General features: G+C 37.4%; 1 protein-coding gene and 1 long non-coding RNA gene across 5 annotated transcripts in view; one reads left to right on the forward strand and one right to left on the reverse strand.

Moving 5' to 3' along the window:
• Nucleotides 1-15,625, reverse strand: part of LOC118744786 (putative polypeptide N-acetylgalactosaminyltransferase 9) — a 438,912-nt gene that overhangs the window by 264,440 nt on the left and 158,847 nt on the right. The gene's annotated exons all lie outside the window — the stretch shown is intronic.
• Nucleotides 5,076-15,625, forward strand: part of LOC118744790 — a 31,150-nt gene continuing 20,600 nt past the window's right edge. Inside the window, exon 1 of the long non-coding RNA XR_004993589.1 lies at nt 5,076-5,915. This is a non-coding gene — a long non-coding RNA (uncharacterized LOC118744790). The remainder of the gene's footprint in view (nt 5,916-15,625) is intronic.

Raw genomic sequence — 15,625 nt, forward strand, 5'->3', positions numbered from 1 at the left:
AAAATCTGAAATGTGCTAGTCTTCCACGCAAATAACGAAATGTGCTAGTCTTCCACGCAAAAATCTGAAATGTGCTACTCTTCCACGCAAAAATCTGAAATGTGCTAGTCTTCCACGCAAAAATCTGAAATGTACTAGTCTTCCACGCAAATAACGAAATGTGCTACTCTTCCACGCAAAAATCTGAAATGTGCTACTTTTCGACGCGAATAATGAAATGTGCTAGTCTTCCACGCTAATAGTGAAATGTGCTAGTCTTCCACGCGAATAGTGAAATGTGCTACTCTTCGTAGGGACCGACGATATGTACGAAAGCTTGCGTTGTTTCACCGCAGTTCTTTTTATACCCGAGCGCACTTGTGCACAAGGGTATTATAACTTTGTTCACATAACGGTTGTTTGTAACAGGCAAAACGAATCGAGATAGATATAGACAAATGTATACATAAATGATCAGAATGAAAGGAGAAATCGATTAAGCGGTGACTGTCTGTCCGTCCGTCTGTGCACACGATAACTCGAGTAAAAATTGAGATATCTTAACGAAACTTGGTATATGAACTTCTTTTGGGCGTAGGACGGACGGTATTGAAAATGGGCGAAATCGGACAATAACCACGCCTACCTCCCATATAACGGTAATTTTAAGAAATACGAAAACTGCGATATTTTAGTAACTACTGAAGATAATTCACTCAAAATTGATACTTACAATGAGTTTCGGACGGAAAATATGAATTTTATAAATTTTTTTAAAATGGCCGTAGCCACGCCCACTTATGGTTACATGTGTATATCTTGGTAACCGCTACACCAATTTCTTCCAAACTTGGCACAGTTGTTGGCCTTAGTACAGCATACTAAATGGCTAAAAATTTAAAAAATCGGACAATAACCACGCCTACCTCCCATATAACGGTAATTTTCAGAAAACGAAAACTGCGATATTTTAGTAACTACTGAAGATAATTCACTCAAAATTGATATTTGCAATGAGTTTTAGACGACAAATAAGAATATTACAAAATTTTGGCAAATGGGCGTAGCCACGCCCACTTATGGTTACATGTGTATATCTTGGTAACCGCTATACCAATTTCTTCCAAACTTGGCACAGATGTTGATCCTGGTACAGCATACCAAATGGCCGAAAATTTCTAAAATCGGACAATAACTACGCCCACATCCCATATAACGGTAATTTCGAGAAATACAAAATCTTCGATAAATCAGTAAATATTGAAGCTAATTTATCCAAAATTGATGGTTGCAACAATTCTTTAGCAAGAAATACGTTTATGACAAATTTTTGGAAAATGGGCGTAGCACCGCCCACTTGTGATCACATATATGTATCTCGCTAACCGTTCTAGCAATTTGTACCAAGCTCTGTATGGTTATTGTGCTTGCCACATTAAAGCAAACCGTTGAAAATTGTTGAAATCGGACTAAAATTGAGGCCGCTTTTCATATAACGGTAAATTTCAGAAATGCTTGAAATTTCAATATTTCGAAATTTAAGGACGCTAATTTACTTAAAATGTATACACCCCGGCTTATCATGTAGCGGTAGCTTTCGGAAAGGTGGAAAACATATATTTAATACTTGCGCCGGGTATTTAATGTTCGGCTCCGCCCGAACTTAGACTTTCTTACTTGTTTGTTTTAGCACTCAGTTTAAACATGGTTTCTTGTATTGTTTTCGATTAGTGATCTATGTTAAACCTAAACAACTGATGAATAATTCGCGTTTGATATCTAGAGGTTCCTCACATCTAACATATCAAAAATTGTGTCAGAATTTTGACTCGTCTTAGATGCATTGATATCCTATACGGTATGCCAACCAGACAGATCAATATGGCCTATTAACCAGCGGATGCATGGAAGTCGCTTGTTGGGCATCGAAGAGCTGCTGTGTTCGTCAACCAACACATTGATCTCAAAAGCCCTGTCTTAGCGTAACACAAAAAGCGTTCCCCCGTCTCTTTTTCTTCAATTCGGAAAGGTCATGCAGGCTTAACACAAGTTGTCTATAGTTCCATCGGCATTATTGAGTACAGATACCTATATAGGTAGACCTTCTGAGCTGCGGATTACTTGCGATTCGACAACCTGGAGCCACACGATGCCTCATTTTCCGACGACGACGACCATTCCTAAAGGAGAGAGTAAATAATCTGTCTCGCACTCCCTGGGCTAAATAAACGTGCTACGTCAGCCAACAAAATGAAGCTGTTACTTGTTTTGCTACTTATGCTAGTTTTCAAGCAATTGAGAGCCTGGGCAACGCAATGACCTGCTGCGTAAACTTATTTATAATGTTTCACCTATGCTCTAGAGTGATCCATTGACTTAAGAAAAACATACATCTACTTTAGAATAGTATGGTATATTATGCAAGTGAGGAGTGAAGCTTGCTCATATTAAAGTCGATCTAATTTTCAGATCCTGAATTAATTTTCAGCACGCAGACTAAAGTCGTTTAAAAGCAGACTAGACCTTTCTTGCGGTTATTTTTGGTAATTTTCGAAAGTTCTATTGTCCCTAGAAGTCGCTGATAGAAGTCTATCATTGACTCTGTTAAAACTCAACGTAGAATGACGATTTCACTCTGAATGCCTTTGTAAAATTGGATCTGGTTTGTGATGACTAAATCCACGATGGTCGTAGTTCTACTTGTGGCCAATCCAGCAGGTACGAAACAATCAAGCCGACACAGCCTCGGGATCCCATAGCAGCCTGTAGAAAATTAGCAAAGTCCAATGAATAGTATCTGTCTTAATGCAATACTGCTATAAGACTAAACACAATACGAAGCTGGTCACGATACTACATCTGCGGCAGCCCAATTATGATTGAAATCGCTGACCTACCAACAAAAAGAAAACAGACTTCCAATCTGGACCACCTACGTAAAATTCCTGACTTGAATGGCTGCTAGAAATATGTGGAAATGGGAAAAAGTCAGTGAGTACGGGTCCGTCCACATATAAATGGATAGATCCAAGCTGAACTGAAGGTTTGGAGATCAAAAACATAAATTTCACTAACAAATTATACGCACAATGACCGTAAGAACTACAATAAATGTACAATAAATATTTAATTTTGACTTAAAGACTCACCGAGGAGTCCTCTGGTAACATCACCTTATTTGATTTCACCTTGGATGCGCCATTTTGTCTAGGTTATAAGTCATAGCAGATACTCGAGAAGATTGTGATAAATGAGCTCGCTCGTCAGGGCCGTCACTACCCTTGCTGTTAGAAACATCATTCATACACGAGGTATTCCAACTAAAGTTTGTTAAAGTTAATTGTCCACTATTACAGAAGAACGGTAGCTTAGGGAACCCACCTGCCAAATAACTGGGCTACGGACATTCCTACTAGAGGTGGGGCTCAAACGCTATGCAAATACTTGAGTAGTCCACTTGCAAAGTGCGCTATGTAAATTTTATTTAGATTTTTAGTTTTTTGTGGTTAACGTACCAGTATTTAAAGTAGTTTCATGTCCACTAACAATACAGTGCAAAATCCTTATATGTTCTGAAAAACATAGCATCAAATGTTAGCTACTCTAGCAAAAGTGGCTATAATACTTACTGTATGTATATATACATTTACAAAAGTCGCTATAATATTTATTGTACGTATTTATACAAGTTCATGTTATTAGGCTCTTATTTGTCCAAATTTTCAGATAATAAAAAGAAACATACAGTTTGGATGTTACTTGTTGTTTTAGACGTTTTTTTTTTAATTTATGGCTTACTATTATAAAATCACATAACGCTGTTTGCAAGTGGACTACTCGCTTCTTCAGAGCCTAGGTATTCCCTGAATGGAAGACTTCATCAACCTATGTAGGTCTCCAAAAGCAGAATTATAGGTTGGCTATGGCCATTTGAGATCAGTTGTAAGACATAATAGTCTAACCTCCGATTAGGCCGATATTGAAAAGATATTCTTCAACAAAAATTTGATTTTAAGTTACCTCTGCGGCTTTGAAACAATTTTAAGTATTTTTTCAAGGCTATTTGGAAAAAAATTCGAATTCTAGGGTCGCTTTTTAAATTTTTTGGTTAAATCTACATTAACCAATTTTCTTTAAATAGTTCTACTGGACTTTGGGACAAAAAAAAACATAGCGTCTCGAGGCAAAAACATCAATATATCATATTTTAAGAGCCGATGATGCATCGTCATGATGTGACGAACAAAAAATTTAAAAGTGTTCGGCCAAAGAAAAACCACAATTTTTTTGAAACTACCTTTTAACAAGTAATTTTTAAGCAAAAAGCAAAACCGACTTCAATTCTCATATAAAAGTTTAAGAGTACCGTTAATTTCTTCATGATCCAAATATCGGATCCGCGCCAAATTAGTATGGGACCACCTTTCCTTAAAAAAGAAATAATTATAGAAATCGTTTAACGTGGTCTAAAGTTATGCGGTAGCATATCGTCGCCTGGCTAAAAGGTTGTCGTATGTTACGCACGTACGTATGACGCTTATGACAATCTTTTACCCAGGCGATGATATGTACATAAAAAAAATATTCAAAAAATACCTCACCCTTTTTTCAAGTCGGTTAAAAAAATTTAAACTCAGAAGTGGCGGCGAATTTGTTTACTTCATGTGCGTCTTAAAGGAGAATTTCATACATATATACGTATGTATGTATGTGTTTATGTACAAGAGCACATCTTCCTCCACTCCAGTGCCTTTGAAAGTGTTTATTAACACCACCCATCGCCATGCTCCCCTAGCAACATGTTGCGCGTGAACAGCTATCAAACATGTTGCATGACGAACAAGTGCACGACCAAACGAACCTCCCCAAAACAATATGAGCAAAACAACACGATAGCAGCCAGTGGAGCGCCAGCGTCGACGCCAGCGTCAGCAACAGCAGCTGCAACAACAGCTCCACCAACTTGCCGAGCGCCATTGACGACTGGCGTTCGCTGCTGGCTGTGCTTTTACATTGCGCTGCTTTTGCTTCTGCCTTTGCCTTGCTTTGCTTTACTAGTGGCTGCCTTTTTGGCTTGGCGCTGCTTGGTTACCTTTGGGGGCGCGCATGCAGTCCAGTCTTCGTTACGCCGTTATCCGCGTTGGTTGGTCGTTAGAATTAAATTCGCAATCGTGATTGTTGTCGTAGGTAAGCAGCATGGTGCTGGCTCCTCGAGTTTAGTGAGTTTTGTGTTTTTCTCTGTGGCCATTGCTGCCGATATTTTTTAATGCAATAGATGGAGACAGGTGCGCGTCTAACAAAATCGACAAATAAAAGAAGCATCAAATCAAGTAAAGCAATTTGTTGCGAAAAACGAGAAAATTTATAAAAATTAAACAAATCTATAAAGTGTTAAGGAGCTGTGGATTTTACTCAACGATTTGTTATTATTATTTTAATTTTGGCATTCTTTGTCGAATTGCATTGTCTCGCATTTCGCGTGTTAATTTTTTTTGCCTTTCTTTTCCTGCGCAACAACGACGACGTGCCAGTGAGCTGTGCGTAGTGATTTATGCGAAATTTGTTTGTGTGTGAAGCAGCAGCAGACAGCCGCTTTTGTGCGAAAGTTGTTTGTCAGTTGGCGTATGAATTGCTCGATTGAGTGTAAACAAAAAGAAATTTTTAAAAAAAGAAATATTGTGCGAAAAAATTTACTTAAAATTTTGTGAATATTATTGTTGCTATTGAATTCGCGTATTGGAACGTATCGTACCAAAAGACGCGTACGGTGAGTTAATAAGAGAAAAGAGCGAAATTACAATTACAAAAAGCCGGAAAGCGTTGTACATTCTTTGTGACTGACTGCTGTTGCTTTTTGCTGTCTGTGACGCGAATTTGTGGGAGAAAACGTGCAAAGCGGCTTGCGGAAAAGCGGCCCAAAACAAAAAGCCCAAAAAGTATGTATGCAAATTAAGTTTTTATCACCAAATGAGTGTTTATAGAATATGTAAATATTTTAAAATTTTGGTAAAAATTGAAATTTAAGAATTATGGTAATGAACAAATTATAACTTCGCTGTGGAGTTTTGTACGAATTTTAAGGGTATTTTTTCTACAGTAAAGAAGTTAGAAGGAATAACGAAAAGAAAAGGAAAAAAAGAAAAAAATCTCACCTAACAATAATAAACAGTCAGCGAACAAGTAGAAGCGTGTATTCAATAAATATCTAAATACATAGATACAAAGAAGCCAAGCGCATAGAAGTAAAACCGGCTTCGACTGTGGCATTTGAATAATTTTAAATTCTACAAAAGGTCTAAACCATCTTCGCAAAAAAAAAAATCGGTTATGTGTTGCTATACTTTTGGTGGCAGTGTATTTAAATCTACGGCAAATATTTACCGCGAATCCGGATATATGTATTTTTTTTTTTTAAGCGGATGAACAATCCAATTTATTTACGTATGACAGCAATGTTTTTGGTGGAAGCGTAGGTTTCATTTTTAGGTAACAAAACATCGTAGTTTTCTAAAATAGATTGGTAATTAATAAAACGACTCTGAAGATGAGTTATGTTCGAAACGATGGGTGAAATATTTGTAGAATGCAATTCTAAAGGAATCCTCAACGCTTCCCGTATCGACGTCACATCTATTTTTTGGAATTTTTGATGCGTTTTTGCTTGATATCGATGTCGTATTCTTTGCATACTCCGCTCACATTTTCGAAAACTTCGTGAAAATTACTTTGCACTTTGTACCATCTCTTGAAATTCCTGAATAGTCTCCTCCGAAATTTTCAAAGCCTCGGAAATTTTTTGCGTTCTGATTGCAATTGCTTACTCAAAGGAAAAAGGATGGAGTACACTGACTGCATTATTTTGTAAGACATTTAAAATTCCAAAAAGCAGTCAGGAACTGGGAGTTTCGTGTTGCTGAATTGTCGTTTTTCCATACTCGGCATTCACGGTTGTGTTAATACTATGTGGAGCACACTTGGGCTCTGTTTATTTCACCACATCATATCTTTTGCTATAAAAGTACGAGCAATCTATACCAATTCCAAAAGCTACTTCTTGATAGTTCTTGATAAGTTTCCTCAAATCAAATAGCTGATAAACCACCAACTTTTTCGTCCTTTAGTTTGACTTGAGTAGCTCAACGACGACTTAACTTCGTCAAGCACCGTGATGTTGTTGCGACAAGCGTTTAATGCTCTATTCGCTGTTGAGTTGTACCTCCCGACCTTCCAAAAATTCTTACTTTCAGCAAGTTGCCGATTTAATTTACGAGTATGAAGATTTAAAAATTATATCACCAAAGGTGTTTTATTGAGGTCAGCGCCTGATAGAGGAGTTTTAAAATTTTAGTATTTAGTATTGGATAGATAACGCGGAATTTTTAATAGATGCTGGTCCAGCAGTTGAAAATGAAGTGCCAATAATCCTACTGTTCAGTTCAATGAGGTCCATGGCAGGACATTCATCAATCGGTTCTGCAATGGAGAAAACACCGTTCCGAAGAATGTGTTCCCAAAATAATTGGCGGTAGTAAGCTTGGCGATAGGAGTTGTTGTTTTTGTTGCAGCGAAATTACTAAGCCCCGCCTAGGTCGGTTTGTTCATCAGTCGTTGTAGTCAATCTCAACTAATGGTAATTCCAAGAAACGAGCTTTTTCGAAGGGGTCGAACCAAAGAGAGAGGGGTGTCGGCTGAGTGGGATTGAGATTAAATGTGAAAAGCTGGTTGGTGTCATGACGGAGTTCCCCAAATTCTGGACACTCATTGGGAATATTGAGGGTTGAGTGGAGAAAAGTAGCTGTTATAATATCCTGACCGTAATTGGGCTAGAGTAACGCGGATCTATCATGGTAGTCCAAGCTCAGAGTCTGCAATAGGTGGAAATTGGGCTCCTATCAAGGCATTCATAGGTCGAGAGTCGTGGTAGGTGGTGACCGACTCACCATGAATTGGTCAGTTGAAATCTGGACCGCGTCCATGTACTCGAAAAGATGCCTTCTGACGTGCCTGGGTGGAAGCTCTTCCTCAAGCAGATGTTTGTTGGTTTGTTTACGCCTGTGAGCGCCCACCAGAAACTGCTTGCTGAGTATTTTGAGGTGAATAGTTCACAATCGGTCAGCCAAATACCTTGTTTTGTTGGGGAGAGGATTCGAAGAAGTGTCTTCTGATGATTTGCATTGAGTACCTACTAAAACGACAGATAGCCAATTCATCCGAATTGGTCCCACTTTGCGCCACACGAAATTTCCCAGCCATTCGCTTTTAGAAGAATATCTTTGCTTTAGTCTGCTCTATGCATACTGTTTCTCGGAAATGTAATACCTCTGGGTATTTGCGACATTCAAACGGTACTTTAATAATATCACTGCTTGTTTCCCGATTTAAGCTACTTAAGAAGTGCAACATAGAGCTTTCTATTTCTAAATAATTTTCTTCTTTTTTGTCGCTGAATCCGAATTGGGAGTCCCATAATTCTTCAAAGTCATCTCGAGGTCATGCCAAGGTCAAATTCAGAAGAATTGAATTTCCCTACTTGACCTTAAAATAACCATGAACCTGACGTGATGGAGGCTAACAGACCTCGGATTTGCACTCAGGGCAGAAACTTTTTTTTTGTAAACCTGTGTTATTATAGCAGGATAAAAATTTTTCAAGTCATCTGTAACTATTATTCGAAGACTTTCGAGGGCAAGTTTTGTGGGAGCAAGGTACATATTAGGGCTGTTCAGGATCTTGTGTTTATGCATATTCGTTACAATTGTAAATTCACAACAATAAAAGGTTGCCATGGCAGCAAGAATAAAATTTGCAAATGCAATTCCAACTGCAAATCCAAGACCGCTTCCTCAACATCCTGAACAGCCCTATTGTTTACCAACTTTGCCGCCATACTGATTGCATAGATTATCTCAGTCTGGCAAACACTACAGTAGCCTAAAGGAATCTGAGGCTCAATTTCAGATTGTCGTGAGGGATCGTATTCTTTTACTTCAGACAGAAATGTAGAAACTCATTGTAAAGGCAGTAGGTGAATTCTTTATTTGTACTTTTATTGGAGCTCCAAAATTTAGAGTGTGCAAAAAATTTTTGTGAAAATGAGTCGTCTTATTATTTCCATGCGAACCGATTGGCTTTAAATTATTTCATAAGCTTATTGAGAATTGAAGACATATGCGTTAGGCGAAAGATATAATAACTCGCCTGATATGCTGTAGTACTTTTACTTGACCATTTGCATTACTCTCTTTGGGCGGCTAATTATGCTGAGAGTTAAAGAAGGGTGTTATATTAACTGTATCCTCTTAAATAAAGTATTATGGAACTCTCGTATAAAAAAAATTTATTGTAAGTAAACCACCTGAATTCAATATTAATATGTAATTAATTAATGCAAAACAACAACTACTTCTAGGCACAGCCAAATAAAGTCCGAAGCATAAAGTTTAGCTGAGATTTTTGTTAACAAAACAGTAATTAACTAATTGAGAGAGTAAATAAATAATGAAAACGAGGCATAAGCGACAGAGTGCGAGGCATAGCCAACGCACAAGCACAATAGGCAAGACATCCACAATGCGGTAGCAAAAACAACAATGGACGGCAGGTGCGTGTACACTTGTCACATTTTGAGTGTTGGCGACAGTAACAACAGAAACAACAAACAAAAAAAAACATGAAAAGCAAAGTAAAGAATATGTGTAAAGAGAATGGGAAAACCAGCAAATAATTTCTGTTTTTCCTTTGTAACCGAATTGCTTTAATGCTTCCGTTCTTCGTTGTTTTTGTGGTTTTTATTCTAGGCTAGCGTGTGACACTTCCTACCACTTCTGTGCTGCTTCCTGCTACCTTTCATAATTAAAACCACAGGCTTTTGCGTGAAGAGTGCTGTTGTGTAGACAAAAAATAGTAAATTTTTTTCAGTGTTTTTTTTACATTGTGTTTGCTTATTTATATTTATTATACATATACAATAGGGTGGTCCTTAAAAATATCAACATCATGGGTCAGCCCTTTATTTTTTTCTACGTACAAATTTTCATCGAATTTTCAACTTTTCTTAATTTTAATTTTGTTGTTTAAAATTTTCAACTTTTCGTGCATGCCTTTCTTTTGTGCGCAGAACAAATTAAAGCGGTGCCCATACAAAATTTAGACGCTGACATTTTTAAGTACCACCCTAATGTAATATTTTTTTTCCAGCATTCCGCTCGTCTTTTGCCGTTATTTAACACTTACTTTGTTCTCGCAAGTTTTTTGTTTTTGGCATTGTTTTGTTTTCTTTTTTGTGTGTGTTTTGCTTGCTGCTATGGCAGCACCTAATTTTGTTTTGTCCACACAGGATACAAAGAATAATGCCTCCATACAAAAAAAAAGATTTCACCCACATTTAAATTTGCTGCATAAAAATGTAGACATGCAAATGCCAGTAGAAAAGTCTTAAGTAAAAGGAAGCGACAAAAAATACATGTTGCCGGCGCTCAAAAACAAAAACTCAAAAGCTGGAAAAAGTCATTCATTTTTGTGTGTGGCGGCTGCCTACTTTTTTGCTTTTGTGATAGCGCCTGTTGGCGACAATTGTGTGATGGCAAAACACAAAATATGCTTCTAGACTTTTGTATGTAGTAAAGCTGTCTGTAAAATGGGCCAGAAGTGGGTGGAAAAAAATGTGACAAGTGACGGCATTCGTTGTTTATCGATTTGACTTTGTTGAAATTTTCTTTGATCATAGTAAATACTCCTCATTGAGTGGGTGAGGTGGACCTTACGCCTGTGTGTAGGCTTTGAAGTTGTTGACTTTTTTTAATTAGATTGCAGGATAACTTCTTGTTTCACTCCATTGAAACTTTTTTGAGCATTTTTTGTCGAAAGTGCATTTTTTTTTGTAAATTTATTTTGCATTTTGTTTTAGAATTTTTTCACCTTAACTTCGTCCATAACAGGTATTTTTAAAAAATTGTAAAACAATAAAAAACTTTCTTTCGTAACTTTCAAAAATAGCTTGTTTACGCGGTTCAATTATGGGCTGGTGTTAGAGAGTAGTTAACGCCACACATTATTTATTTCTCTATATCCTGGCAGCTCCATCAAATCCAGTCCTATACAGTAAAAGTTGGTGGTACGCGCCTTGGTGTAGTCACACCAAAGGAGAGAGGACTATAGTTTTTTCCCGGCCGGGGACGGAAGAAGATGGTTTTTTCATAGAATAAGTAGCTTGAAAAGGGATGAAAGCTTTGAAAAAGCGCCTTCAAGCTCCATTGAGTTTGCTTCGAGAGAATGCCTACCCCTCAGAAGTAGGCAACAGTAAAATCTGGGAGAAACTTATCGGAACAAACCAAAATAAACTCCAAATTTGGGTGATAGAAGTATAATATACGTAATTCTAGCTCAAAGCCCACCGAGAACGAGATGAGAATTTTGATACACGATAGCCCTGGGCTGTTGGAATAGCATGCTACCGCTTAAGTAGGTTGATGTTTGAAGAAAAAGAACTAAGTTGTGGAACTTCAAAGAAGCATCCAGCAAAAAGAGATTCTTTTCGACAAAGCAATCAACCACCAAACAAGGAAAGAAACAACCGTGTGGTTCAAGAAACAATCAAATTAGTATGGGACCACCCGTGAGGTAAACCTTTCCTTTAAAAAAAGAATTATAGAAATCGGTTAATATAATCCAAAGTTATGTATGTTATATACATTAAAAAAAATATATATATTCTGAAGAATTCCATTTTGTGAAGTCGGTTAAAAAAGAGATAAACTAAGAAAACAAGAACGAAAGAAATAGCTTTGAACAAGCGAGAAAAGGAAAAATACCAATTCTTTGAGGAACTAAAGTCGACCTTGCAGGTAACAGCCAGCTTAAGCTTAAGGCGATAGTCGAGCTCCCTAATATGGTCTGCCCGACTGCGAGTAACTAACGTTAAAATGCTGTAAGGCGAATTCGAGAAAAGGAAAACTTAAGAGCACATACTACGCTATCCTAAGAGAACTCGAAAACAATAACCGAACTGGCCCGCATAAAAATTTTCTAGGTGCATAGCAGAATAAGGCTATGGGTAAACATAATCCCAGGAGATTTGACCTCCAGATCAATGGAATATGAAATCAAGAGGTGGCCAAGTGTTAGACAACGCTGCTAGGTTTGGAGAAGCTATTATTAACAACAGCCAACAGCCAGAGAACACTTTTCGAAGGCCAGCAAGCGAAAAAACCACCATGGATATAGACAAAGACAAAAATAACGACAGAGATGAAGATTAAGTAAAAGACGCAACCAAATGCAAAGGCTAAGCCAATTACAGAGGTTAAGATTGAGATTGAGGGGAAAATGAGGTTGTATAAGATGAGGTGGCGATGATAATGAAAATAAAGACAAAGAAAAAGATGCAGATTAAAATGAAGATGAAGATGAATATGAACATGAACATGAAGATGAAGATGGCTCCATCTGGAGATGGAGATGGAAATGAAGATGAAATCGGCGATGTGTATAAAAATACAAAAAGATAAAGTCCAACACAAAGACAGATCTTAGAAAAAGATGAAGATGCAAATGAAGCTGAAGGTGACAGTTACGGTGAAGATGAAGATAACAAAAAACATAAGATGAACACGAAAATGAATATAAATATAAAAGTAAAGTTGATTGTGACGATAAAGATGAATATAATGGTAAAGATAAGAATAAACAGACAAATACAGAAAAATATAAAGACGAATATAAAGGCAAAGGCAGAGCCAAATGCTAAGGCCAAACTCAAAGAGAAAATTATTATTTTTAACTCCCTGCAGTCCGCGCGTAGGGGCTACGCGTGCCACGTTTTTTTGTTGTTTTATTATTACTGATTTCCACATTATTTTCAACCAAATTTCCCCAACATAACTTTCCATAAAAAAAAAAATGTTTTAAACTGCATTTTCCCTCATTTCCTAATTTATTACGACTTAACTTTAATAACCGGCATAATTTCCGTCACCTTTGTTGCTGCGATTCACGCCATTCTCAAGAATCTCCCTCTCTCTCTCTCTCTCTCTTTCTGAAATCATACCTCGAATTCCTGTGAGCACTCCTCTTCGGCAGTTTGCTGTTCTGCAGCTGACATTTTGTTTACAAAACATTTTAATTCATTCGCCTTTAACATAAATTGCAAATGTTCGCAACTCTTCCGCGGTGGAGCTTGTGCTTTATTTGGTTTTCTTATCGGCCAAAGCAAATATCTGCGTTTTCCTCTGCTCTCAGTTGCCTTTTAAAGTGGAGTTATGTTGCGTTGCATATTTGTTTTTATTGTTCGCAACCTACCACGCTTCGCTAGAGAATTTCTTCGCAGGCTGGTGACCTTCTCCACCCAATCCCTCGCTCTGCTGAATGCTATGCGTTTTTTTCACATTTTTTTATTATCATTTTTCGCACGCACACTCAATTCGACGACCATTCGTATGGTTTCTATAGAATAATTCTAAAAACAAGCCAGTATTTTTTTTAGCATTTTTATTATTATTGCTATTGTTAGCATTGTCACATAGTCGTACCTGTTTTTTGTCACATTGTTTTTTATTATCCCACACTGCTATTGTTGAATCAATTTCCGCTGCCATTTGTTGGTAGCAGCGACGTTGACTGAATCGTTTGGACGTTAGCGATGCTGCTGTTAAAAATCGATAAAGGACATTGTCGTTTGCTTGCGCTCTTTCACTGCCTTCCTCACGGTCTTTTATGTATATTCTCTCACGCCCTGCCTCTTTCTCTCTCACTTTATTTCTACCTCAATGCTCTCACACAGCTGATTTTAGCAAATTTTCTCGAGCGCTCTTCGCCCGTACTACACAACGTATTTTGAATGAGTCCTTTGAATTTGCTTTGTTTGTTATTTCTGCAACATTTTAGCAAGGCTTTCAACATTGTTGCCTATAAAATAGTATTCTTAATGGCAAAAAACCCACCCTCATCTGCCGTCACCTGTCCTTCTGCTTAGCTCATTCTATCATTATTTTCTCTCACATTTCAATACTATTTTTGACATTTTACAAATCTTCATTTCCTCAACTTAAGCCTCATTCGCCAGTCAATGGTGTGTAAATATTTGTAATTGTGTGCTTCGGAGTGTGAAATTATTACCAACGCCTTGGGTTTGTCTGTCTATGTGTTATTAGGCTTTCAACGAGTAGACAGATGAGCACCACTTGTTGATGATGCTATGTACCAAGTATAAATTTGTGTGCGATTCATTGTTTGTATAGGAGTGCTAGTTTGTCTGAGAGATTTGCACGGATTTTCATTTCAGAGTACATTGCGCTTCATTATGCCGCCTTCAGTGCGAGCTCGTCGCGCTTCCCCCGTATTTACACAAAAATTTATGAAAAAAATTAATAGGTCGACGGCTTGTGACCATTGATTACCATCAATTACCACCTGTGTATGTTTTAGACGTTGATACAACCCCGAGAAAAATCCAACAACTCAGAACGGTGTTTGTCGGCAATCGTCTATCCTTTTCTGAGTACGTGGACCCTGGGATCTTCTCCATCCGACCTCAAGATCGTCTGTCTCTACAGAAGGCCCCATTTTATTCGAATAGTAACTTAATTTGCAGTGTCCTGTCAGGTAGCTAGTAAGAGTTCTAAGACCATACCGGCTAGGCTCAAGTAGTCTTGCGGAGTTGCTATTGAAAGAAGTTATAATTCTCTTTGATTGTCTCATTCCCTTTGACTGCGTTCAAACCCGCGGACGCACCAAAGCGTTATTCTTTTGTGGGCTCACAGGTGGCTAAAAAGAGTTTTACAGTTGTCCACAAGCCTTGACGTCATTCGAAATGAATCTAGGCTCCTTAACGCTACCCGACTATTCTACATAATATTTATTGTAGCCCGATTTGCCATTACACGAAAGCATTCGCGAACACATTTCGCCTGGAATGTGGTTGGGTATGTGCCCAGTAGCAGACTTTTCGGGTTTCTTGGTCCAAGTACGCTTATGCCAGTACTACTGCCATCCATCTTAGATCCGTCGGTATATCATATTTGACACCCTTCGTTAAGTGCCCTTTATTTTCTTTTCTCCGAATTCAACTATACATATCTTTTATTGAAATTCGATTATATACCGCCAAATATTCGGATTCCGCAAAGAAGCGGCCGAAATTTTTATTTATTTTGAGAGAACATTACATCATTTATATTTATTTGCTTATTTATCAAAGAAAAAATATGCAAACATGCAATTGCATTATACCTAGGCAAGCTTTGGAATCGTTGGAAATTATATCTTTGTACAATGTGCTAATTTGAATGACCTTCACCGAAGTGGCAACCTCATTATCACTTCGAAATGAATGGAATAAACACCTAAATTTTTATAACAAGCTTCAAGCTTAAGCTGTTGATGAATTATACATAACTAATTATGAAACAATTCTTTTACTCATAAACAAATTAGTGATAATTAAATTAATACTTTCAATATTCGCTTTGGAGTGTTCAGAAAGTACTATATGTATGTATGTAAATATATCCGGAAAAATTCTAACAAAACCATATTTATTATTATGTAGCTACATTCTTATAAAAAATAAATGAAACAAAAAGAAAAAAAGAGCCAGAAAAACTTGCATAAATTATTACTAAGCCACATCGCTTTGGTAAGAAGATTTTCA

This window comes from Rhagoletis pomonella, unplaced genomic scaffold, assembly GCF_013731165.1.
Source record: "Rhagoletis pomonella isolate Grant_MI unplaced genomic scaffold, Rhpom_1.0 Rhpom_scaffold_00008, whole genome shotgun sequence".
NCBI lineage: Eukaryota > Metazoa > Arthropoda > Insecta > Diptera > Tephritidae > Rhagoletis > Rhagoletis pomonella.